The sequence below is a fragment of the Sorex araneus genome, chromosome X (genome assembly GCF_027595985.1).
Source record: "Sorex araneus isolate mSorAra2 chromosome X, mSorAra2.pri, whole genome shotgun sequence".
Classification (NCBI taxonomy): Eukaryota; Metazoa; Chordata; class Mammalia; order Eulipotyphla; family Soricidae; genus Sorex; species Sorex araneus.
Genome location: NC_073313.1, coordinates 134,292,947 through 134,320,844, shown reverse-complemented (window position 1 = coordinate 134,320,844; position 27,898 = coordinate 134,292,947). Strand labels below are relative to the sequence as shown.

The following is a 27,898-nucleotide window of genomic DNA, read 5'->3' as shown; positions in this document are numbered from 1 at the left end:
ATCTGTGGGCGTTGGACTATCCAAGGGGACCACATGGGGGCCTTAGATATGGTCCTGGTTGAGAAACGTCTAAGCAAAGATGATTTAGTGAAGATAAACCGAGGCACTTTGATTATTTCGAGAGTGAGATCCGTGTTATCCTGCCATTATTTTGAGAGTGTCTTGGAAGGTGTTAAATTTTAGCTTACAAGTCTCTTAGAACTAGATAGAATAGGAGGAAAAGTGGGGAATATGATGCTAAGATGTGTGTGTGTGTGTGTGTCCTCAGTGAGACAAAAGACTGTGTGTGTACGAGCTCAATGAAACAAAGGACCTGTGTTTTCCCCTTTTGCCTCTTTTTTTCTTTCAAAATATTTTGCTTCCAACAATTCTTGTATTGCTTCGAATATATTGAGACTGGAAAAGAAACTAACAAGTGGCTTCTTGTGTTAGTAGTAGCAGACTAGTTGCTGCTTCTCCAAATGATAAGATGTTTTGTTTCCTGTATTCATATTTTAAAAAATTTAGAATAAGAATGTTTTCAGCAGCTGTGGGAAGCATTATAATAAAGTGGAATGAAAGCTGACGGGATATCTAGGATAAATCAAGTGACTATTTTTCACACCTCAAGAGGAAAACCAACATCTGACAAGAGCAGATGTGTGGGTTTAGAATGTAGGAACACCCTGTTCTGAACTTTAGAGCAGAAGCTAGTTCATTATTTGTTGTTATAGTGTTTTTGTTTTATTTATTTACCTCTTAAGAGTGTTTGGAATAGAACTGAAGATAATGTGAAATCACAAGAACCTTGAACTTTGTCTTCTCTGGCCACCATGGGTGGGTATGTTTTGACTGTTTAGAAACAGAACATCTACCTCAATTTTTTTGTGTGTACGTAGAAAACGTCTTTATTTTCTTTGAGCTCACTTCATGAGATACTTCCTTTATTATCCATATCTAATATTTTTTGTGTTTAAGACTAATATTAGAGTTGCTCAGAGTCCCAAGACCAATAAAACAATGGTAAAATGTTAAAGATCACTTTAATACCTTTAGTGAAACCCCTCGTCAGATTTAACAGATCAGGAAGCTATATTTATTTTAAGTGTTATGCAGTTTCCATATAGTTATTTATTCTTTGTTTGCTTGTTTTCATTAAGAAGAAATACCTCTCATAATTTCTGCTCAAGTGGGAGTTAAGAGGTATTTGGCACTCCACGTTAAGACTTCAGTTTCTAAAAACATAAAAAATGGCAGCCTAGTTTTCTGTTATGTCAATTATTAGACATATTGTTGAGTACTAAGTAAATAGGAAATGTTTTTCCTACTGGTGTTTTGTTTCAAAATATTATGAGAAGAGATTTGTCTGTTGATACAGTAATTACAGATCAAATAAACCTATTGTCAAAATTCTTCATACTACCAACATTAATACTTGTTTGATTGTTGTTTTACAAATTGCTTTCAATTAATACTAAAGCAGTATAAAGTGAGTACATTTCACAAAAAGCTCTTCTATAACATAAATTGGAACTCTTCAGTGTGCATCACTATGGTTTTTTAATATTGCTATCATATTTTCAGAACACAATTTAGAAATTTTGGAACAAATATTGAAATTCTATAATTGTCAAAGTGAGATACTACTGTAATTGTTGCTCTTTAAGGTATAATTAAAGAAAACTTTTGGTTTGCTACTGGTAATTTCTGACTGTTGTTTTACTCCTGCTAATGTTTGTTACAGTAATCACTCTTATGGGCTGGAACAATAGCTCAACAAGCTGGAGTAGATGCTTTGCCTGCAGTGGTTCTGGGTTCAATTCCCAACACCACATGGTTCCCTAACTATTCCCAGCACTGAGCTGAGAATAGCCTCTGAACATTGCTAAATGTGGGTCCACCCAAATCATTGTTAGAGTTTTTTTTGTTGTTGTTGTTTCTGGAGAAACACTCATTGCTGCTTTTGCACTCTGGGATCACTACTGGTGGTCATTCAGGGGGACCCTATGTGGTACCAGGGATTTGAACTAGGGTCAGCCTCATACAACGTTAAGTGGCTTAATCCTTATGCTATCTCTTTACCCCAATATTAGATATTTTATCAGACAAGGGAGGGTCTATATAATTGAAAGTTAGTGTTAACTTATTTTGTCCTTATCTCAAAGCTCCTTTTCTCTCATAACCTGATTTTTAAAAAAAATTCACTTATTCTCAAATCTGCCATCAAATGGAGTAGCATTTGCATCTAAACATCTTAGATATCAAAGTGAGTGTGTTGGTTTTTGCAGTTGATTTATTGAGAGTAGCCATATACTGACAATAGCCATGTAATGGTAACACTTAAGTGTGTCAAGTATTATCTCATTTGTTTAACCATTTTGTCCACTCAAGTACTTCATAATGTCTATTTTTAAGATAAGGAAATACAGGTTTAGGGAATTGAAATAACTTTTTAAGGTCACACAACTAGCAGGTCATCGACTTGAATACAGCACAGGGTGATTAAATAGAAATAATATATTTTTAATAACCACAAAGTCTTTCCTGATAGGGGTCATGAAGAAATAAATATGAACATGAACTGAGTGGTGATTATTGTAAATAGATTAACTTCTATAAACAGAAGAATAGCTTGTACATTTACATATAAGATAACAGAAAATTAAGGAACTGGCTTAGAAGAGAGATAATACATTTAAAGATGATTGTCAGAAAGTTGGGCAGTTTGCATTCAAGTCAGGGGTATAGAAAATTGGAATTGATATTTTATCAGTCAAGTTATGAAATATCAGGTCCTATTACTTTTTAATACAGTTTTGGAGGGTTCCCAAGTAATGCTCAGAAGGCCCAGGGATGGTTTTTGCGATCACTAGACAACATATGCAGATGGTTCAATGGCTAGAGGTTATGTGATAGCTCTCTGGCCTTACAGTGCTCACGTCGGAGATGGGGGAGGCAAACGAGATACTCTGTTGGTTCTTAGGGATCACTTGGTGATTTTCAGGGCTATCCTGGTATTCGGAATAAAGTGTCAGGGACTCAACTTGGGGCTTTAGGCACTAACTCTAACCCCTTGTTTACTTCCTGGCCCTGTTTCTTTTCATGAAAACAGTTTTGTAGGAATGCAGCTCTCAAGTTGCCTGTCTAAGGGAAATGTTTTGCTTTAGAGTTTAAGATGTGTAGCTGAACTTTATTGCTTAGAAGATATGTCCCTCCTTGAGGCGGGGGAAAAAAAGAAGATATGTCCTTCCAAGCCTATGGAATATACCTTAGAATATCCTCAATGGTGAGCATTTGCACCATCCCTCGTAGTGGATTAAAAAAAATTATTAAAGAGCCATGATTTACAAAGTTACTAATAGTTGCATTTTAGACATTCAATAATTCAACACCAATCCCTCCACCACTGTCAACTTCCCTACACCAGTTTTCCCAGATTCCCTCCCCATTCCAATCCCCACTCCAGCCTTGCCTGCCAACTTGAGAGGCACATTACAAAGTTTCAGTGGTTGCTGTTTAGATCGCATGTTTTCAGTTCTTATGAATCTGTGTTTGGGGTACATGGCTATACCCTTCACTCATATAACTGATATAACTGAAGCCCTGATGCCTGGTAACTCCTTGTTTCTTGTTATCTTTAAGGGAAGTAATTTTTACCTCTTCAGAATGGTTCATGCATGTCTTAGTCCCCTGTAACACAATTTTATATGCCATATTTTTCTTTGAACGCTAATATTTTATGCATTTGCATTTAATGTGAAAGGAAGAGGAAGCAGAGCCTACATAACTTACTACATTTGATTAACTTTAATAAAATAAAGTATTGTTCTTTAATCAGAATTACTGAGTGATGATATGTTGGAGACTTCTAACTGGTTTGGGAGTGTTGTTTCTATATGTCTTTCTCTTAGGTCCATAATAATCTCCATTTTATGGTCTCTCTGCATTCTAAGTGTACTAGATTCTAAGACTATGTTGATAAATGGTTTCTGAGGGCTTAATTAATGGGAAATATTTTCTAAAACAACCTTTTTATGAATGATGCAGCAAATTAGTTGTAGTATGGATTGTCCATATATTAAATGAAATACAGTAGTCTCTCCTACTGCATTCACAGTTTCATTTTCAACGGTTTCAGTTGAATCCAAAATGTAGTTTTAAATAATATTTTGAAAGAGACAGGCCTCATTTTTATCTTTAGAAGTTTTATTATCATTTTATTTTTTCATTTATTGCTACTTTTTACTGTCTTTTTAATAAATTATGTAAATTAAATAGGAATGGCGTGTGTAAGAAATTGCATGGTGATGTAAGGGCTAGGTACTATCTGGGATTTTAGTCAGTGGATAAGGCACTGTATATATAATATTACTCTATATAATTTTCCGTTATGACATTTTTCGATGCACCAAAATGAAGTGTATAAAATGAATATTTGTGATTGTCAAATCATGGGTTACTAATCACAGTATTTTTGTCATTGGAATAATATGGGATAAAGCAACAAGTTGCATTTCATCCATGTGAGTGTCAAGTGCTTGCATTTTGGTAATCGTTAGAGTAAATTGCTGTTCTATCGCTGTATTTATACACTGAACATTGATCTGATGGTCTTGGCCATAGCTCACAAAGTTTGCTTGAATGCCATATTGTTACAGAAATTCTCACCAACAGCCAGTGAGAAACCAAGCAGCATGTTCTGAGAGGTGAGAGAACTGTATTTTATTACACTGCCAAGACCCAGATGAGCTTGTGCTCCAAAGACCGGGCCCCTGAACAAAGGCAAGAATTCCGTTTTACAGAATATCTGGTAGATGGTGGGACATTTTCAGGCAGCTGGTGGAAGAGTACAAAAGCACAAATTACATTTTCTGGTCAGAGAGCAACGAGCATTATCTCTTTTTTTTGGTTTTTGGGGTCACACCCGGTGATGCACAGGGGTTATTACTGGCTCATGCACTCAGGAATCACTCCTGGCGGTGCTCGGGGGACCATATGGGATGCTGGTATTTGAACCCGGGTCGGCTGCGTGCAAGGCAAACGCCCTACCCGCTATGCTATTGCTCCAGCCCAACGAGCATTATCTCAAGGACATCCTGAGCTATCTTGTAGTCTAAATGCAACAGTTTATCTTTGACAACTCTATTTCTAGCTGCGTTCATGATTCAGTCAGGGGAAACAGGGGCCTATTTCCCTCATCACTAGAGGGAACAGGGGCCTATTTTCCTCACCAACATAAAGATATTATATAGCAAATTCAGGAACTAAAGACCTAAATTTCTTTTTTCAAGGGGTGCACTCCGGTGGTGTTCAGGGGGGTGTACCGCTGGCTCTGTGCGCAGGCTTAACTCTCGGCGAAGCTTGGGGGATGGGTTATTGACCCCAGGCTTGCTGCATGCAAGGCAAACATCTTTTCCAATGTACTTTCTCTCTGGCCATGATTTCCTAAATTTTACAGCAAAACCACTGGGATAATTTGGTGAAATTTAAAGAGGTTTGGAAATATGCTAGTGCTGATGATAAGTCTTAGGCATTTAAATTACATACCTAAAAAAGGAATTGTTGTAAGGAATAATGTATTGAGGCAGTTTAATAAAATAATAATCTGGTAGGAGAGAAAGATAAAATGACTTCTCTTGCTCAAAGAATAGTTACTCTGTTGAGGAAAGGTTTTGTTTAATAAACATTAAGGTTAATTCTCCACCTGTGTTTGCCTAAAAATAATATTGAAGTCCTCCCTTTGTGACTCAACTCATTCCTTGTGTTACCTTTGATCTTTTATTGCTATGTATTTTTAAGCCTCGAATATGAAAGAGATCATTCTGTATTTATGCCTCTCTTTCTTTAAAAATATTTCATTGAGATTCTTTGGTTTACAATTCTATGATTTCTCATGCACATAATTACAACACCACACCCATCATCAGTGTACCCACCACCCTCTCCCAAGGATCCCAACGACCCTCCCTTTGAAACCCACCAACTCAGTTGTGTGGATCAGTTCTTCTATTATGTTACCTTTGGACCTATGTTCCTACCTTGCTGTGTATAAGTCTCCCAAATGAGACAGATCATTCTTCATCTATCCCTTTCATTTTGACTGACTCGACCTTGCACGACATTTTCTAGTTTCACCCATGTCATAGAAAATTGCATAATATTTTTCTTTCGCAGAGTGGTGTGGTATTCCATTGTGTACATAGACCACAACTTCTTGAATTTTTTTGTCCATACTTGGGTATTTAGGTTATTTTCATATCTTAGCTATTATATCAAGTACGGAGATTAGCACAGGTTAGCACATATGTTCTTGTGAATAAATGTTTTAGTGTTTTTGGGACAGACACCAGGAAGTGGTATTTCTGGGTCATATGTTAGTTTTATTCCTATTTTTAAGAGATATCCATATTGTTTTCGTGAGCTAAATTAGACAATATTCCCACCAACAGTGGATGAGGGATTCTTTCTCACTACAACCCTACCAACACTGGCTATTTCTAGACTTTTTGACATTTGCCATTATAACTGGCATGAGATGATATTTCATTGTTATTTTGATTTGTATTTTTCTAATCATTAGGATGATGAGCACTTTTTCGTATGCCAAATTACATTTAAAAATAATATTTGTCATTTTTTATTACTTAAGTGTTTTTTATTTTTATTATTCTTTTTAAAAAATCTGGTTTTGGTGCTACACTGGCTGTGCTTAGGGCTTACTCCTGCCCCTGCACTCATGTATCACTCCTGGTGGGCTCAGGAAACCATGTGGGGTGTCAAATATTACACCCAGTTTGGATGTGTGCAAGGTAAGTGTCTGACCCACTTAGACCCATCTCTGGCCCCTATTCATTTACTTTAAAATTGAAAAAAATTGAAACCTCTGTTTATTCTTATGGTGACCTGTGCCAGATATGATTTTGTTGCTTTCCCCTGAGAATTATCCTTCTTGGGGTTATTATCATTATCAATTATCATTCTTTTTTTTTTTGCTTTTTGGGTCACACCTGGCGATGCACAGGGGTTACTCCTGGCTCTGCACTCAGGAATTACCCCTGGCGGTGCTCAGGGGACCATATGGGATGCTGGGATTTGAACCCGGGTCGGCTGCATGCAAGGCAAAAGCCCTACCCGCTGTGCTATCTCTCCAGCCCCCTCAATTATCATTCTTGACTTACATAAATGGAAGGTTACTTTGTATGATTATGTATATCTTATTAATTGATCTGGAAGGCATCACTGCTATGATTTGTTAACTTTTATTCTGTGTTCCCTTTTTGAATCCTGTTTGTTTGACTGAAAATCAGATCCTATTATGAAGTTAGAATGGAACCAAACACTTCTGCTTAGGTGGTTTCCAACAGTGAGTCAAGTCAAGTAGAACTTCCCTTCTAACTACCATAAAATATTCATCTCAGCTAACCGTTACTTTATAAGGAACTTTTTTCTGTTTCATTACCAAAATCAATGCTTAATCATACATTTGGCAGATTTCTCAATGTTGCAGTTATAACTATGAATATACCTTAAGAGTAGGTACATAACAGAAATTGTTCTAGATTTCAAAGATGATATTTCAATCTCAATACATTAAAACTGTTATTTCAAAGCTGTTTTAGAAAATGAGCATTGACATTTCCTTAGCATGTTAAAATAGGATGCATCATTTAATTTTCATAAAATTTGTTGATTTTACTTGATTATAAGAGATACTATACATTGAATATTTGAAATATTCCATACACAGCATAAATTATTTCATATATAATATCTTAATATCTTGAGGAAACTCCAAAAAGTAGTTCTTTTATTATGCACATGTTTTACTAAGATGAAACAAGCCCAGAAATCAAACTGTTAGATCAGAGAGCTAGCAATGCACCTCTCATATATGTCTGATTCTGGAGCACAGAATCATAATTTCTATACTATTCTATATACAGATTGATATTTATTAATTATTCACTGTAAATTAAGTTCAAACTAATTTAAAAATCATTGAAAACTTGTTTATGAATTCAGAAAAATCGTTAAATGTAATTAACCGGTCTAGAACAGTATGAAGTATAATTCTAGTGATGTGTTACACCATTTGAGAACAAAATTCTTCAGAGCAGAAAATAAAAATCAAAATAGCTCATTAGATACAAATTTACACTAATACGGAGCATGAATTTTACCCCATTATGATAAAATTACATTGTGTGAAGAAATCTAACTAAAAGAAGATAAGGTAAATTTGTATTTTTGGAAGGGATTTTAAGCTTTTAGTTAGAGGATACAGCTTTAGGGTTAGGTATGCTTTATTGGCAATTCTGTAGGCTATTTGAGTAGGTCTCTGGCCTTTTTATAATGTCTCATCACTATTGCAAAAGGAATATGAATAACTAAAATGAAGAGTATGGTAGAATACTCTTTTATGTGTACTGTATTTGTGTTAATAATTGAAAATAACAGCAGATGATCTAATATGTTTCAGATACTTAAATGTACTATGTAATTATCAATTAAGTGTTTTAAATTTCTCAAAAGAAGCAGTGAATGGCATGGAGCTTTCACAGTCGTGTTCTAACTAATGATAATTAAAAATAAAGGTGTTAAATTTAAATACTATGAGCAATATTGTGGTGAAAATGAAGGGTAAAGGTCATGATATAGAGTGTGGCAAAAAAACAAGACATATACTTGGTGAGTTTTAAAGGAAGGCAAGTAGAAAATAAAAAGATAACCAGAATACCCATTTAACCAGAATTTAGCTTTGTGTGATTTTAAAAAGGAGGTTTCAAAAGGTAAGTACCAAATTATTATGAGGAATATATGACTATAAATTTATTTATTGTAGTTTTGTATTATGATTTAAAATTATATTTTGGGGTTCAAATTTAACAATAATCTTTGTTTGGTATATGTTTGTAGTCACTGAATAACTGGTAGGATATTTGGCTAGTATAAGAGTTATATTTAGTTGTAGTTTTCAACATGAACCCTTTGGTAGAGTCTGACTAAATGCCACATGAGATAAATGTGTGTGTGTGAGTGTGTGGACACACCTCTCTTAAATCCCTTATAGAAAGCTAATAGTTACACAGCATATTTTTCTTTTAAAAGTTAATTGCTCTCAGTGGTGTAAGGTGATATGTCATTGTTGGTTTGAGTTGCATCTGTCCGATGATTAGTGATGTAGAAAGTTTTTTCATGTGCTTTTAGCCTTTTGAATTTCTTCTTTAAGAAGTTATTGTTCAATTCCTCTCACCATTTTTTGATGAAGTTGAATTGTTTTTCTTTTTGAGTCACACCCAGAAATGCACAAGGGTTATTCCTGGTGCATCCACTCAAGAAATCCTTCTGGCAGTGCTTGGGGGACCACATGGGATGCTGGGAATTGAACCCCGGTTGACCGAGTGCAAGGCAAATGCCCTACCCGCTGTGCTATCACTCCAAGCCCCAAGGTTGAATTTTTTTTTATGTAAAGTTCTACCGATGCCCTATATAAATTTGATATTAATCTTTTATCAGATGGGTATTGAGTAAATAATTTTTCCTATTCCTTGGGTTGTCTTTGTATCTTAGAAACATTTTCTTCTGAGGTGCAGAAGTTTTTTAGTTTCATATAGTCCCGTTTGTTTATCTTTGCTTCCACTTACTTGGTCGGTGATGTTTCATTGTTGAAAATGCCTTTGAGCATTAGTATCATAGAGGGTTTTGCCTACATTTTCTGCCATGTATCTTATGAATTCTGGTCTGATATTAAGATATTTAACCCATTTTGATCTGACTTTTGTGCATGGCCCTAGTAAAAGGTCTGAGTTCATTTTTTTTAAAATGTAGCTGACCAGTTTTCCCAGCACCACTTGTTGAAGAAGCATTCCTTGATCCACTTCATACTTCTTGGTCTCTTATTCAAAGACAGGCATGCATCCAAAAGAACAAGAGCAACCAGTGCTGGTGTGGATGTGGGGAGAAAGTAACTCTCTTTCATTGTTGGTGGGAATGCTGTTATTTGGAAAACAATATGAACATCCCTCAAAAATCTCAAAATTGGGTTCAGATTTGACCCAGCAATACAAGTTCTGGGAATATACCCTGGAGGCCCATAAACACACAGCAGAAATGTCATTTGTACATCAATGTTCATTGCAGCACTATTCAAAATAGCCAGATTCTGGAAACAACACGAGTGCCTAAGAACAGATGACTGGATAAAGAAAGTATGGTACATCTACACAATGCTACACAATGGAATACTCTGCAGCTGTATTAAAAATAGTGAAGTCATGAAATTTGCTCATAAATGGATTGACTTTTTATACTTATAAAATTTATACATTTGCTTATAAATTGAGAATATCATGTTGAGTGATATATACATGCATATATGCATTTATTTATATATATTTATATATGGGCCAAAAGGACAGGTTGAACACTTGCCACATGAGTGTGTGTGGGATGAAGGGCAAAGAGATATACCTAATAACTTTTCATTATCTGTATTTCAAACCATAAGGCCTAAAAGGAGAGAGAGAGAGAGAGAGATGAAAAGTGTCTGCCAGAGTGGAAGGTAGTGAGATAGGGTGAGGGGTGGGAGGGATACTGGGACTACTGGTGGTGGGAAAAGTACACTGGTGAAGGGACAGATGTTGGAAAATTATATGACTGAAATCCAATCATGAACTATGTTGTAAATGTATATATCATTGTGATTCAATTAAAAGATTAACGGGAAAAAAGTTAATTATTCTTGGAAAAAAGAAAATGGAAGGAATCAACCTCCCCAACCTAAAACTCTACTACACAGCGGTAATAATTAAAACAGCATGGTAGTGGAAACAAGGCAGAGTCGTAGACCAATGTTACAGGGTTGAATATTCTGACCCCCCAATATATGATCATCTAATCTTTGATAAGGGAGCAAGAAATGCACAGTGGAGCAAGGAAAGCATGTGTAACAAATGGTGCTGGCAAAACTGGACAGCTACATGCAAAAAAAAAATGGGCTCAGATCTCCACCTATCACTATGTACAAAAGTCAGATCAAAATGGATTAAAGACCTCAACATCAGACCAGAATCCATAAGATACATTGAAGACAAGGTCGGCAAAACCCTTCTCGACGTTGAAGCTACCGGTATCATCGAAGATGACATGCCACTGGCCAAGCAAGTGAAAACAGAGATAAACAAATGGGACTATCTTAAACTAAGAAGCCTCTGCATCTCAAAAGAAGCAGTGACCAAAATACAAAGAGAGTCTAGAGAATGGGAAAGGATATTCACCCAATACCCATCTGATAAGGGGTTGATATCAAAGATATACAGGACACTGGTTGAACTTCACAAGAAAACATCCAATGCCATCAAAAAATGGGGTGATGAAATGAACAGAAACTTTCTCAAAGAAGAAATCCAAATGGCTAAAAGGCACATGAGAAAATGCTCTATATCACTAATTATCAGGGAGATGTAGATCAAAACAAAAATGAGATATCATCTCACACAACAGAGAGTGGCTCACATCCAAAAGAACAAAAGCAACCGATGTTGGCGTGGATGTGGGGAGAAAGGGACTCTCCTTCACTGCTGGTGGGAATGCGGACTGGTTCAGCCCTTTTGGAAAACAATATGGATGATTCTCAAAACATTAGAAATTGAGCTCCCATTTTACCCAGCAATACCACTCCTGGAATATATCCCAGAGAGGCAAAAAGGTATACTAGAAGTGACATCTGTATTTGTATGTTCATTGCAGCACTGTTTGCAATAGCCAAAATCTGGAAAAAAACCGAGTGCCCCAAAACAGATGACTGGTTAAAGAAACTTTGGTACATCTACACAATGGAATACTATGCAGCTGTTAGAAAAGTTGAAGTCATGAAATTTGCATATAAGTGGATCAACATGGAAAGTATCATGTTAAGTGAAATGAGTCAGAAAGAGAGAGACAGGCATAAAAAGACCGCATGCATCTGTGGAATGTAAAGTAACAGAATTGGAGATAAACATCCAAGAGTAGTAGCGATAAGAACCAGGAGGTCTGCCCCACAGCTTGGAAACTGGCCTTACATGCTGGGAGGAAAGTCAGTTGAGATAGAGAAGGGAACACCAAGTAGAGGATGTTGGGAGGACCCAATCGGGTTGAAAGATGTGTGCCGAAAGTAGAGTATAAACTGAACATGATGGACACTCAATTCCTCTATTGCAAACTACAACACCAAAAAGGAGAGAGAACAAAAGGGAATGCCTTGCCGCAGAGGCAGGGTGTGGTATGGGGTGTAGGGTGGGCTTGGTGGGAGTGATACTGGGAGCATTGGTGGAGGAAAATGGGCACTGGTGGAGGGATGTAAACAATCACTGTATGACTTAAATCCAAACACAAAAGTTCATAAGTTTGTAACTGTACCTCACGGAGATTCACTAATAATTTTTTTTAAAAGTTAATTATTCCCAGGACCGGAACAATAGTACAGCTGGTAGGGAGCTTGCTTTGCATGCCACCTACCAGGGTTCAATTCTTGGAATAATATATGGTCCCCCAGCACCACCAGGAGTAATTCCTGACTGCAGGACCAGGAATAAACTTGATCACTGCTGCGTGTGTCCCCCAAACCACAAAAAACGAAGTTAACCATTCTAGGCATAATAAAGTAATATTCCATATAATGTTGTAAGACACCCATCGTCTAACAAGTCTTATCTAAATAACTTATATACCATTGTACTAGTTGATGTACTATAAAATGATTTCTCATTTCTTTCAGAATATCACTCATTTCAGAAGTGAAATTGATTACTTTATGGAATAACATAAACAGAGAAGTTTTATTGGATAGGGAAGTTTTAAAAGTTCATTTTTAGGTTAATTTTAAAACTTGGAAAACAGCAGAAATGTCTTGATTTGGAGATACAGAGAATGCATTAAAGGATGGGCTGTTGGTGCAAGAGTTAGATACCATATTGTACAACAGCTCATGCTAAGGGATTCTAGAGAAAGAAAAAGAGAATTATTTTGAGTGTGGCTCAAAATAACAGAATAACAAAACAGCAACAGCAACGAAAACAATCCCAACATTGTTGAAGAGACTTTCCTTTCTCCATTTTATACACTTGGCTATTTTCTTGTAAATTAGCTATCAGTTCACCTTAGTATTTCCTTCTGTATTTTCGGTATTATTTTATTGATCTGAATCTGTTTTTATTCATACAATACACTTTTTTTTCGTTATTACTATAGCTGTAGAGTATAAAGTCAGGAAATGTAAGCCCTTCCATCTTATTTTTGTCGGTATTGACTTCACTATTTGGGGGAGTTTTAATAATTTCATATAAATTTTAGTGATATTTACTCTGTGTCCTTGAAGAATGCTATTGGAATTTGATAGGATTGCATAATATCATAATGCTTTGTATATGGTGATTACTTTTTTATCACTGTTAGCACATCCAGTACATAAACACGGAATATTTTTCCATCTCTGGTGTCTGTTTTAATATTGCTATATAGTTTTTGATATTTCTTTATTAATTTGTTCTTCAGATATCCATCCATTCACAAAAATCATAAATTATATTATTTCTTAATTTTTCTTTTGTCATTGTTTGTGTACAAAATGCAACAGATTATTGTGTATTTATTTTATAGCCTGCCACGTTACTGAATAGGTTTATTGTTTCTAGAAGGATTTTTCCTGGTAGAGTATAGGATTTTCTACATGTAATATCATGTCATCTTCAAATAGAGATAGACCTTTTTTTTGCAACTTGAATCTTTTTAATTTCATTTTCTTGCTTAGTTGCTGTGATTAAAACTTGCAACACTATATTAAAAAATAGATATGAGTGTGGACAGCTTTCAGTTAGAGAGAAAATTCTCAGTTTCTTCCATTGACTAAGATCTTAGCTCTATCTTTGTTGCATACAGCATTTTCTATATTTTGGGAAGCTCCATTCCCATTTTGTTGTAAATTTTTAATCATAAGTGGGTATTTGAATACTAAATACTAAATCCAAAATTATATAGTAAATACAAAAACTAAATTCATTGATATGATAAAATATTAATGAATTAAATCAGTTATTTGATTTATGTGGTTTGAGCCACACCAGCTGAACTTAGTGCTAGCTCCTGATTTTGTGTTCAGAGATTGATCACTCCTATTGGTGCTTGGGAAATCATAGGTGGTGCTAGGTATCAAACTGGGGTCTACTAACTCTCTGCCCTTTTATACTTTTTCAGTTAATTGACCTGCGTATATTTTACAATCCTGCACCTCTGGATTAAATCTCACTTGATCATGTTGTGTGATATTTTTAATATTAAACTTTGTTCCCTAAAGTTTATTGAAGATATTTGCATCTATGTTCATTAGATATATCAATCTGTAATATTTTTCATGATATCTATGTTTTTGGTGGCAGAATAATGTTAGCCTCATAGAAACTGTTTAGATGGATTCCACTAACTTTAAGTTTCTGGAAGAGTTTGGGGGTGTTAAAAGTTCTTTGAAGGTTTGATTGAACATATTAGTAGAGCAGTCTGGACCTGGACATGTGGTTTTGGGAGAATTTTTAAATTGGAGGGTTGAGCCACATCCAGCTGTGCTCAGGGTTTTACTTCTGCCTGTGTACTCACAAATCACTCCTATTGGTGCTTGGGGAATCATAAGATCATGTACGGTGCTAGGGATCAGACTGGAGTCAGCCACATGTAAGGCAAACACCTTACCCTATATACTATTTTTCTGAAACTAAGGGAAAGAATTTACAAGGAACATGCTCATCTTTGCTATTGCTATACAAAATTAGAGGACTGTAGAAATAATACTGGGGTCTATGAACTTCCCATACAGGTAGCCGACCCCAGTTTGGTTTCCTGAGCATCACCAAGAGTTATCCTGTGCAAAGACCCTGTAGTAAATTCTAAGCACAGCCAGGTGTGACCCCCCAAGCAAAAATAAAAATCATTAAAAGGATTAAAAGACCATTAATCTACAAAAGAAAATTATCACTCCTTGGCATTTTAGCTAAAATCAAGTCCAGTATCTTATTATTAATTTAATATAAACAATAGAATAATTATTACCTAGGAAATAACGGTATCAAACTTGCGCCAGGCTGTCTTTCTTTGAGGAATGGAAAGAGCTGTGCTTGGAGTATCATGTTTCACTCAAGTGAGAGAAGGAATTCGGAGTTCCAACCTCCATCCATGGTCAAGAATCAGGGATGCTGTCTCGCTGTCTCATTTGCCAAGGCAACGAAAATCAGATGGGCTGGACACGTAATGCAATTCAGAGACGACCGCTGGACTAGAGCTGTTACTGACTGAATTCCACAGGACATCAAATGACTGCATGGCCGCCCACCAACAAGATGGTCAGACTTCTTCGTCAAAATCCTGAATGAATGGTTTGAGGCTCTTTCTGTTCCTGGAGCCGAGCAGATATCATTGGGCTACACTAGCACGCGAGAGGGGGAAATGGAGATGTTACTGGCGCCCGCTTGAGCAAATCGAAGATCAACGGGATGACAAGTGATGATAAGTGATACAAGTGAAGGAAATAACAAGTGGAATGGTGGCTACAGTGACTGGGAAGCATAAAAATATAATGTATAAGTGATATTTGTATAATTTGGTGAAAGGAAAGAAGTATTATTGTTGAAAAGAATTTACATAAACTATTCTAGACTTACTCAAACGTAACAAAACTCTTGTGAACTTAGATTTTTTTCTTGAAAAATATCAGTTAATAGTTTTCTTAACCTAGATTTGTCAGACCATTGCTTTTTATTTTATTTTTGTAATGTAGGAGCACTATTTATTCAGCCATTGACTAAGCTGATTGAATTGGGCATGAACTCCACACAACATTTTTTATTCAAAATGTTAATTTTATATTATTATTTTATTACTCCCCACTTCTTTTTTGATTCACCATGAGATACTGTTACAAAGCTTTCATGTTTGAGCTTCAGTCATATAATCATCAAACACCCATCCCTTCACCAGTGCACATTTTCCACCACCAAAATCCCCAGTATTCCCCCCACTCTCATTCCAACCCTTCCCCTGCCTGTGTGGCAGACAATTTCCCCCATACTCTCTGTCTACTTTGGTTACATTTGATATTTCGACACCAGTCCCACCACTACTCAAACCTGTGGAAAAAGCAATGCTAGACAATTTGTTTTGTATTGCTTGTTATGGATAGAATATAATGTCCAGGAAATTTTGTATTGTTCTCTTCTGGGAGCTTTGGTTTATGGGTTTTGGCTGTTGATGAGATTACATGGTGCCAGGGGTAGTTTGTGGTTGTGACTGCCAAGCTACTGGAAAACTGGGAACCTGGGGAGAGGAGGCCCAGTCCCGATCCAACCAGGCTTGGAGATCTCAGTCACAGGTTGCCGCATATCTGGGTTTTCCTGCCGGTCTGTTCTCTGGTGAGGTTTATCCCCTCTTGGGTGATGTTCATCCGAGCATGTGGAGAGTGGCCTTGAGCATGGTGGCAGTTGGGTTCTGTAAGTATTCAGGTGCCGGGGATCTATTTGGGGCGGGGAGGGAAACTCAACCCATCCCCCTCTGAGGTGCCCTGGTGAAGACACCTTGGCACAAGGTCAGGACATTCTGCTGCACTCTCTTCCGGGAGCTTTATTTTATAGTCCCTGGGTCTTGGCTGTTGATGAGATTACATGGTGGGGGGGGGCAGTTTGTGGGTGTGACTGTCAAGCTACTGGAAAATTGGGGTCCTGGGGGGAGGAGGCCCAGTCCTGATCCAAGTGGGCCTGGAGATCTTAGTCACGGGTTCTCACATATCTCCATGCTACAGGCCCTAACTGTGACTTTTGATCTCTTTCGAGATTTATGGGTGTACAATAAGGCCAATAAATGAGCTTATATCGCTGAGCTGGAGGTGGTTTGTGGGTATGTCTCCCACATACCTAACTTTTGGCTTTTAATTTCCTGGTAAACTTGGCCCCAAGTTGTTGGGGTCTGGCCAAAGGCACAGCAGCAATTTGGGGGTATCTGAAAGTCTGAAGGGACCATCAGGCTGCTGATGTACTTGTCCCGCAGGTACAGGTTGACCTGCTGGCGGCACCATAACCCAGACCATTGTTTTTTAACTGAAAAAAAAATATTAAAGACTATGATTTACAAAATTGAGTTTTAGGCATATAATATTTCCACACCAATCTCACCGCGAGAGTCAAATTAGCTTCACCAGTGTTTCCATATTCCCTTCCCACCCCTCCCTGCTCCATCCCTGCCTGTCAGCTTGACAGTTACATTAAAATTTTAGTCATTGCAACTTATATCTCATGTTTTCAGTTTTGTTGAGTCTGTTTTTGGAATATATGTCTATACCACTCATCCATAGCACTAGTATAACTGAAGCCGTGATGCCTCTGTACTCATCACTTCCCAGTTTCTTCTTCCCCCTTGATTTCCTTCCATCTCTGTCCTTGTCTTTATGCATTGGGATTAAGGGTGATCTAGGCATCCTCCTTTGCTACAATATACTTCCTCATCCAGTATTCTAAATAAGACAGATAAATGACATTATCTTGTGTTTATCTTTCTTCTTCTGGCTTACTTCATCCAACATGGCATCTTACAGTTCTAATCATGTTATAGCAAACTGCATGATTTTATTGATCCTTGAAGCTGCATAGTATTCCATTGTGTAATTTGCCAAATCTTCATAATCCATTCATCTGCTGTTTCACACCTAGGCTGATTTCATATCTTTGCTGTTGTACTGGGTGCAGCAATGAATAATTGTGTGTATTTGCTTTTTGAGAAAGTGATTTTATGTTCTGGGGTAGATGCCTCAAAGTAGAATTGCTGGGTCATATGACAGTTTAATTTTAAGTTACCTTTTCAATTTTAATTTACTTAATTAAAGTAAGTTTATTCTTGCCCCCACGCCTGGCTGTCTTCACTGGGACCCCTCGGAGGTTGAGTTTCCCTTGCTGCCCTGAGCAGAGCCCAGGCAGCTGCAGAGCTCCGGAACCCAGCCACAACCATGCTCAAGGCCCTTCTCCACATGTTCGGACGAGCCTAAGTATTAAGGAACTGGCAGAAGAACCCAGGTGTGTGGGACCCGAGGCTGAGATCTCCAAGCCTGCTCGGATTGGAACTGGGCCTCCTCCACTCAGACCCCCCATTTTCAAGTAGCTTGGCAGCCACAACCACAAACTGCCCCCAGCGCCGTGTAATCCTATCAATGGCCAGGACCCAGAGACTATAAAACAACGCTCGGAAGTGTGCGGCCACATTCTTATAGCCTAGTTCTCACTCTCAGATAACCTGGCAAAGTACCAAGAGCATTATGCCCACACAGCAGAGCCTGGCAAGCTCTCTATGGCGTATTTGATATGCCAAATGTAGTAACAATGATGGGTCTCATTCCCCTTACCCTGAAAGAGCCTCCAATGTGATACCACTTAGAAGAACAAGTAAAGAGAGGCTGCTAAAATCTCAGGGCTAGGATGAATTGAGATGTTACTGGCGCCTGCTCGAGCAAATTGATGATCAATGTGATGATAGTGATAGTGAAGTTTATTCGATTTAAGATACTAAATATATGTTATATTTAATTTAAAATTAATTTTAATATTCTCCCTCAAACACAAGCCAGGACCATATTAAATATATTATATATTAATTTTTAATTAATTCAAATATTCTGCCCCAAAACACATAGCCAGGACCAGACAGATTCACTAGTATGTCCTATCAAGCATTCAAAGTAGAGCTATTAATGTCCCCAAACTCTTCCAGAAAGTTAAAGTAACGGAAGTTTACTCATACTGTTGTCCACAAGGGTGACACCAGCAGTGGATGAGAGTTCCTTTTTGCCACATTTCCCACCAACACAGATTGTTCCTACTATTTTTGATATATGCTATTCTCACTGGTGTGATATAGTACCTTATTGTCCTTTTGATTTGGATTCGTGTGATGATAAGTGATGCTGAGTATTTTTTTTCGTGTGCCTACTGGCCATCAGCCTTTTATCTTGAGAAGTGTCAATTCATTTCCTTTTTCCATATTTGAGAGGTATTTTGATTTTTTTGATCTTTGTGAGTACTTTATAGATCCTGGATACCAAACCATTATCTGATGTATTTAATTCGAATATTTTCCCCAGTCTTTTAGTTTTAGCCCATGTTTCTTTTGACATACAAAAGCTCTTTAATTTTATATAGTCACATTTACTCTTAATTTTGTTGCCTGTGCCAGTGGCAAAATCTCCTGTCCCCATGCCAGGCTGTCTTTACCGGGCCCCCCTCGGAGGGAGGCAGGTTAAGTTTCCCTCCCTGCCCCAAGTAGAGCCCCGGAAGCCGAAATCTTCCAGAACCCAGCCACAGCCATACTCAAGGCCACTCCCCACATGTTCAGACGAGCCTCACGCATGAAGGGACAGCAGAGGAACCCAGGTATGCGTGACCCATGGCTGAGATCTCCAAGCCTGTTCGGATCAGGACTGGGTCTCCTGGACCCAGATCCCCAGTTGTCCAGTAGCTTGGCAGTCACACCTACAAACTGCCCCCCTGCCCGCCCCGCCCCCACCACCATGTAATCTCATCAATGGCCAAGATCCAGAGACTATAAAACAAAGCTTCTGGAAGAGAGCAATGCAGAATCTTGCACGGCAGAGCCTGGCAAGCTACCTGTGGCATATTTGATGGAGACGTTACTGGTACTCGCTTGAGCAAATTGATGAGCAATGGGATGACAGTGATACAGTGATTACTTCAACACAATTCCACCACCAGTGTCAACTTCCATCCACCAGTGTACCCATATTCCTTACCTACACCAAACCCCATCCCATCCCGGTTTTCCAACTTGACAGGCACATTACAACGTTTCAGTAGTTGCAGCCTAGATATCATACTTTCAATGCTGTTAAGTCTGTGTTTTGAGTATATGGCTGTACCACTCACTCATATCACCAATAAAACTGAAGTCCTAATACCTGTTAATACATTACTTCCCATCCCTCCACTTCGGTTTCTTTCCTTCTTTGTCCTTCTCTTTAAATACTGGGGTCGAGTGATATGGGCATCCCCCTTTTACTACAATACATTTACTCGTAGTATTTTAGGTACCACAGGTGTGATCATTCTGTGTTGTCTTTCTTCTCCTGGCTTAATTCATTTAACATGATATCTTCCAATTCCAACCATGTTGCAGCAAATTGCCTGATTTCATCATTCCTTGCATGTGATTTTTAGAAAAAGAGTAATTTACTATTTGGTATATTGTCACAGTACTAATCTAGTTTTTAGCAGTACTTATGGAGCAGATAATGGTATTAAGATTTCTGGGTTGTCAAGAGGAAGTTTATGACAAGGGTGGGTTGGGGGAATTATTATGACAGGGAACACTGGGACAATGAAGGAAGAAACTGGACACTCTGGGTGAGGGTGTGATGGTTGTGTTATTATAAAACCCTATCATTAACACTATTGTAAACATATTGCATAAAATTAAAAAATTAGGGATGACTTGGGATCTGGTCAATGTAATTTAAATTAGAGAAATGGAATTAATTTTGTACTTCACATAAATTAAATGATTAAGTTCTAGAGCTGAGGGTTTATGCATTTTATGCTCAGTACTTCTATATTGAACCCAACAGCATACATAGTATATATGTAACTATACAATTACATGGAATTGTATAGTCAAGTGAAGAGCATTACAGGAGGTATACAACTCGAATAAATTGCACAAAAATCCTATCAATTCTGCATGTGTATGTTGTGTTGGACATTCTCTTCCTTAGGCCTCAAAATTCATGTGTTAATTCAATCAAAATATTTATTGCCAGAGCTTTGGCAAGACCTGGACCCAGGTCCTCAGGAATTAAAAAGGAAAAGACATTCTTTAGTTTTTTCCCTAATACAGAAAAGAGGAGGAAGAAAATGGATGCAAATTTTGGAGACTAAGTTATATTGTGTGCACATCATGTATTCTTTTGTTTATTAGAAAAAATAGTTTGTGGCCAGACAGATAGATAGCATTTAAGCCACTTGCTTGCAAGAGGTAAACCTGTGTTAGATTCCTGTACCCCATTTAATCTCCTGAGCCTGGCAGGAATGATCCATGAGCTCAGAGCATGGAGTAAGCCCTGAGCACAACTGATATGACCCAAAACACAAAATAAAAACATTTTTCTTTATTGAGTGGAGTACTGTTGTTATTGCAAGAGTGTATTTTCCTTGCACTGATGAGTTCTTGAGAATTATATAGAAGGTTTGTATACAAAACTCCGATGGTTAAGAAGTTAGAATTTATTGTACAGTTTAATTAGATGGGTCTGTTGTTTTCATGATGTCCAGGCCTCTCCTTTGCCCATGTGTTACGTCATTCACCCTGTCCCGTGATACCTGGTCCTGTGTATGGCTTCTAGCATCCAGAGTGTATTAGCCTGGTCTTGGTCTTGTCCCTATGACATGCTCTATCCACATCCATGGTATGCTTTTCTAGCCTGAAAATTTGTTGCTGAGCATCTTCCAGATTGTACTCCAATAGTTGCCTGACAACTGTTTTTCTTAGTATCTGCCACAACCACATGTGTGTGTGGCAAGATTACTGTGCTCTGTACTTGCTACTGGGCCTCTCTCAGAGGTTCCATGATGTCCCAAAGGTTGCATGATGTGTCAATTTGCCCTAGCCTTTTGTCATGGCCATGGCCACATAATGCATGTGAGTGAGATGCCTTTTCTCAGTACTTTTCTGGTGTTTAAGCCCTGTCACTTTCTATGCATTTGAGCCTTGCCTAATTATGATTCTGTCAATCAGAGAGAGTCCCCTCTGAGGGGAGAAGGGGAGGGAGAAGAGAGCAAAGTGGGGAGAAAGATGGGAAGAGAAAGAGGGAAAGAGATCAAGGGAAAGAGAGGAAAGAGAGAGGATAGAGAGGAAGGGGACAGAGTGGGAGAAGGAGGGATAGAGAGACTGGTTGGCATCTTATGTTTTTATCTTTGGATGCATCATTAAAAATTTATTGATGACACATTGAAATGACACTCTTGCAATAACCATTGGGTTAAGTAATACTGTTAAGATTAATTAAGCTTTTTTTCTTTTTCCTTTTTTGTGTAACTATTAGAACTTTAAAATTACACATGCAGTTTGCATTATGTCTCCATTGTGCAATACTAATTTGGACTTTGATGTATTAAATTCTACTTAAACTCACAAAACCCTTTTCATCAAATACTAACCAGGCAACTCAAAAGAAGTGGGGTTTGCGGCTACATATGACATAGATAGGAAAGTTTTCCATGTTCTTTGTTTCGTCCAAGGGTCGGTGTCTTCAGATTAACCACATATGCTTTAAGTACCTTCATTTAGTATGTAAATATACTCATGAGAGAATTAATATATTAAGTACTCATAATATCTGAATCCTAACCAGTCTATTATGTATTTTGATTGGAAAACTTTTTGATGGGTGATACTAACAAAATTCATTTGGCACTCCCCCCCTCCACCCCTCCATTCTTGCTGTCACTGTGATTTACTGTGCTGTTAATGATGGTTTTCATGTGTACATGATTTTTACTTAGAAAACTAAATTTGGTGCAGAGTGCTTGGAATTAGAAACAAATTAAGAACAAGCAATAAAAACAATGCATTAAGTGTGAAGCATCTGTTTAAAATAACATAAACTCAACCCATCTTATCTCCAATTTTTTTTTTGCTTTTTGGGTCACACCCGGTGATGCACAGGGGTCACTCCTGGCTCTGCACTCAGGAATTACCCCTGGCGGTACTCAGGGGACCATATGGGGTGCTGGGAATCGAACCCGGGTCGGCCGCGTGCAAGGCAAGCGCCCTACCCGCTGTGCTATCACTCCAGCCCCTCCAATTTTTGGAAGTTGCTGGAGGCAGTGAGCAGGTAGAAGAGTACTCAAGGAAATGGATGACTTGGGTATAGAGGATGATGAGGATGATCCAGACTACAAATATCTTGCTGACTAGAGAATAATTTGACGACTAATTGTCTGATAGCAGAGATCTTAACTCCCAGAATCCATGCCCACTCTGGACAACAACAACAAAATTATCTTTTTCTGAATGGATTAAAAGAGACGTTCATTTTGTCAGAGTTTTAAAGTTCAATACTACCTGGGGAAGAAGAGTTTAGTTTATCAATTTCCATTCATGCTCCAATACAGATTTTAGCAGAAGATAAATTTATATTTGAGTTGATAGTTGGAAAGAGACAAAGCATTTGTCTTTTAATCGGTCTATGGAAATTCTCAGCATATTAAATAAAAAATTTGCACAATGATTTTGGAAGTCTGAGGTAAGAAATGCTCTTGGTATTTATACCTAGAGTTGCTTGAATTGCTTTCAAGAGATCAGAATTCATCTTTCATAAAATATGTTAAAAGGATCTAGCCAGTTGTTTATGACATATTTGTCATAAAGACTCTGGCAGGAGACAGGGATGTAGATAGAGGGTGGTAATCTAAACACTTTTCATATTCAAAGAAAGAGCTTTTGGCCTTGTTAGAGTTCACCTCTGCCCAGATTTTATTATACACTGTACTGAGGGGATGTTGATTTTCCTGTTTTTATTTATAATAAAATATTTCAGAAGAATATTTTGATGACTTTCTTTTATTAAATAAACTTTAAATTAAATTTAACTGAACTTTTACTTTAAATTTGTAAAAAGAATTACATATTTCATGAGACATAACATAAAAAATAAACTTGCAAGTGAAATTCTATTTGCATATTTTGAGTCAAGTGACTCTGTGTCATTGTGAGGTGTGGTAAACATGTGCATAAAATTCTGCTGTAAACATGTTACCTAAACTAATAAAATAAGAAAATTTATTAAAAAAACAGAAAAAAACAGTAGCTCTATCTTGGAGAAATAGTTCAATGAATTGCTCAGTTGCATGCTTTGAATGCAAGAGGCATGAGTTCAGTTCCTGACATTGCATGGTCCCCCAAGTACCGCCAGGAACAAGTGGGGTCACCCCCAGGAACATAGTTAGGAGTAGTCCTTGAGCACTGATTGGACTGCTGGGTGTGGTCTAGAACAATAAACAGAAAAACCCAGCAGCTAAGCCCAGCATTGTTACAGCCTGAGCCACTTTTTTAATTGTATATATAGGAAGAATTTAGAATAGTATTTGGAAAGTAAAAATAAAGCCTTAGTAGGGAAAATAAAAGGAGAAAGTGAAAGTATTGGGAAGGTGAGATTAATAGACACTTTCTGGGCTTCGAGAGGGAGAGAGGAGCACCACCAATTATACCCTGTCTCCTTTTTATGTGATCTGAGCTTCCTCATTACTTGGACCCACCCTCTCTCTACCTTTACCCTTTACATAACTGGGTGGAGAGTTCCTGGGAAAATACAGATCACGTCTGTACCTCCTTAGTCTTGTTTTGTTTTGTTTGGAGGCTATATCTGAACTATGCTTAGGGCATATTCCTGACTCTTTATTCAGTGATCACTCCTGGTGGGGCTTGAAGGACTATATTTGGTTTCCCGGATCAAACCTGGGTTGGCTGTGGGTAAGCACCTTTTGTGCGCTACCACTGGTTTGGCCCTTCTACCTACTCAGTCTTATTATTAACTTGAGGCATATTATAGATTGAAAATAGACCTCTGTACATCAATGCTGTTAGAAACTAAAACCAGTTTTCCCTGTAGATTGGTTCATTAGTCCTCTCCTATTTCCTTCTGGGTATAGATGAGAGCCTCTACCTATATTTCCGCTACTACCTGCTTATTTCTAACTGCTGCCTAAAATTCTTGCCTCAAGGAGTGTCTAATCTAGAAGCATTTAGTGATAAACAGGAAATGTCTGCCTTTCAAAGCTGCTTCCTGATGGTGTCAGGCAGTGTATTCCATCAAGGATTTCCCTCTTTGTTCTTTGTTGGGATTTGACTGTGAAGGATGAGCCAGAATCTGGGATGGTCATACAGTCCTTAATAGAAGTCAGGTTGATTAAAAAAAGATAGTGATTAGTTGCCATTGGTATTGTAGAATCCTCTGCCGTTTTTATATTCTAGGAGAAAAAACTTGATTAATGATAAACATAATAAAAATATGGGAAACATATTGGAGAGAAAAAGACTGAATTTGACAAAGTCATGGTTATCTTTAACTTATATCTTATGGGTTAAGTAATTTAAGTGATTTCAGTGTGGAGTGTTAAATAAATTGTTAGGGCCCACCTAGCTAGAATGACTGCCAACCTCAACAGTTGGAGAACCAGCAGAGGTAGAGAAGGAAATAACTGAAATAACTGACCCAGGAAAAGACAGCCTATCCTGAGCTGCCACTGCCTAACATAACCAGAGCCATGGGTTTATCTACTTGAGAATCACAGTGTTTCTGCTCATGTGTCTAAGAGTTCATGCTTAAATGCTTGAATATGCTTCTAACTACTTTAACAAGAGGACAAAGTATGGGGATGTGTACTGCAAATTTTGTTATTGATCCTTGTAGAAACACCTTACGATATCTACTCTCTCTACCACAGTCCTTCAGAGTATCTTGATTTCCTCATGTCATGAGAGCACATGAGATAATCAAGTACTACATTTCAAAGTACCCTTATTCATATATTACAGGTTTCCCCTGATCTTTGATCAGTTTGAGGGCCTGCGGTGTTTAACAGGACGGTTGGTGCCACTGCCCACAAATGCTGAACCATCCTGTTGGCACTAGATTTAATTTCTCTCTTAAATATTTATTTGCTCACACAGTCAGTGCTGAGAGCCTACTCCTTGTTTTGCACTTTGAGATAACTTCTAACAGATATCAGAGGTACCATATAGGTCGAGGGGGTTGAACCTGACCTGGCCACGTGCAAGATAAGAGGCTCTTCAGATGTATTATCTCTCTAAACCCACAGATCTGATTTCTTGCACAAGTATTCTACTGGTTACTTTTCTGGACCTAATAATGAATTTTGACTCCCAACCTTTCAGAAAAGTTTTATAGGTTGTGGTAATACTAAGTCCGGGTCTTAGGTTAAAGCCTGCTTAAGACCAGAAAGCAAGCTTCTTGTTCTAATTCCTTAAGACTTTCACATAGGAATTTTTCTCTTTTATCCTATACCCAGGATCCACAAGCTGCAGTACTCTGTCAGACCCCAAATAATAGTTCAGAGCTGCTTCTTGGTAATCTCTATGGTTCTTGGGGTTAGAATTACCCTAGGTATTTAGTCTGTTGTTAAGTTGGGTCTTGTGACGTGAGATTTTCTATCATCTGAAGACCAGATGATTGAGGATTTGTCCCTCTGATTAAGGAAAGTAAGATTCTCAAAGTTCCTACTCTGGGCTTGGTCAAACAAGTGGCAAGAAATCTTTGTATGAAACCCTGAGAGAGTATTGTCTAGTAAGATGTGTGGACCAATTTTCAGTGTACTAGTACTAGTACATAAACACAAAATCACATCCAAAACCCAAGCTAAGCTGCACTAAGCTCTGTACTAAGCTAAGGGTAGTGGGAAGCAGAGATCTGCACATATACTTGTACCAAGAGACAGTGGCAAAACTGTGGCATTTGAGAACTTTTGTCAGCTCCAGTCCAGCTCACTGCACTACACTGTGGTCCTCCAGTCATTCTACCTAGGGACTCTTTGTTACATCTGTAGCTTCCGGTGACCCCAAATTGCTAAGCAATTAAGGTTTTATCACTGAATGCACAGAGATTTTCCCTTCAAGGCTCATTTTTAGAACACCATCTGAGCAGACTGAATTGTCCTCCTATTTCCACCACTGTCAAATAGATAGATGTCGCTTAATGCTTGAGAATGTCACTTAAAATATGGCCATTCTACAGTCATCAGAGATGAGTGACACACAGGAACTGCTTTTTTCAGTTTAGGAATTTTTTAAATTAGTAAATCACCGTGAGGTACAGATACAGATTTATAAACTTCCATGCTTGCATTTAAGTCATACAATGGTCGAGTATCCATTCCTCCACCAGTGACACAGGACTGCTTTTTGCTACCATACTTTTACAGGTATTGGAGGATGAGGATTGGAGCAGGAAATTAATTGTTGCTGATACTGCATCTGCCACCTCCAGTGTTATCTCAGGTTTTCCTTCCAAGTTGCTGATGCCTATTCTGGGATATGCAAGAATCCCAGGGCAGAGATAGTCTCTCTTAGATTAGACTTCATTAAATGCTGCAATATTGCCCTGAATCCTCTTCCTCAGTGGAAACCTTGCTTTCAGTGATCTTTTCTGCATAGTGGGTACGGGCTGGGTGGGTTCTTTATTTGTAGTGACATGAATTTTTCCAGTGCCATATTCAACAAATGTGGAATGCATGTTCCTTTAGGGGCATTGGAAATCACAGAAGATTTAAGTTTGGGAGACATCCTGGCAAAAGAGAAGAGGGGCACAATCATTGAGGAGGAACAAGAGGAGAAGCTACAGGACTTGACATTCCTCTTTTTATCCTCCTCAGGATATTTGGTACCAATTAAAATTGGAAACTAGAAAATTAAATAGCAATCCTGGTGAAGTTGATATTCTTTGATTTTTTTAGCTGTCTAGTAAAAAACATGGGTCACAATATAATTAGAAATCTAATTCTAATTATAGTTCATGATATAAATATATTGTGGACACCTAGTTTATGTAGAGAATTGGTTGTTGGTTTAGAAAAGTTGAAAAGTTGTCAGAAAAACAACACTGCTCTGCACAGTTTTTGAGATTAATATGTATGTATTTCCCTTCTTCTAAGGATTCTATATAAATTCCAAGGATCTTTTTTCTGTTTATAGAATCATAATGAGATAGTTACAAAGCTTTCATGATTTAGTTTCATAAAATGATTTAACACCCATCCCTCCACCAGTGTACATTTTCCACCACCAATGTCCAGTGTCCTTTCCACCCACCCTCCCCCTGCCTCTATGGCAA

The 27,898-nt window shown here is 37.8% G+C and overlaps 1 protein-coding gene across 1 annotated transcript in view; it reads left to right on the top strand.

Moving 5' to 3' along the window:
• SH3BGRL (SH3 domain binding glutamate rich protein like) overlaps positions 1 to 27,898 on the top strand; it is a 105,250-nt gene that overhangs the window by 764 nt on the left and 76,588 nt on the right. The gene's annotated exons all lie outside the window — the stretch shown is intronic.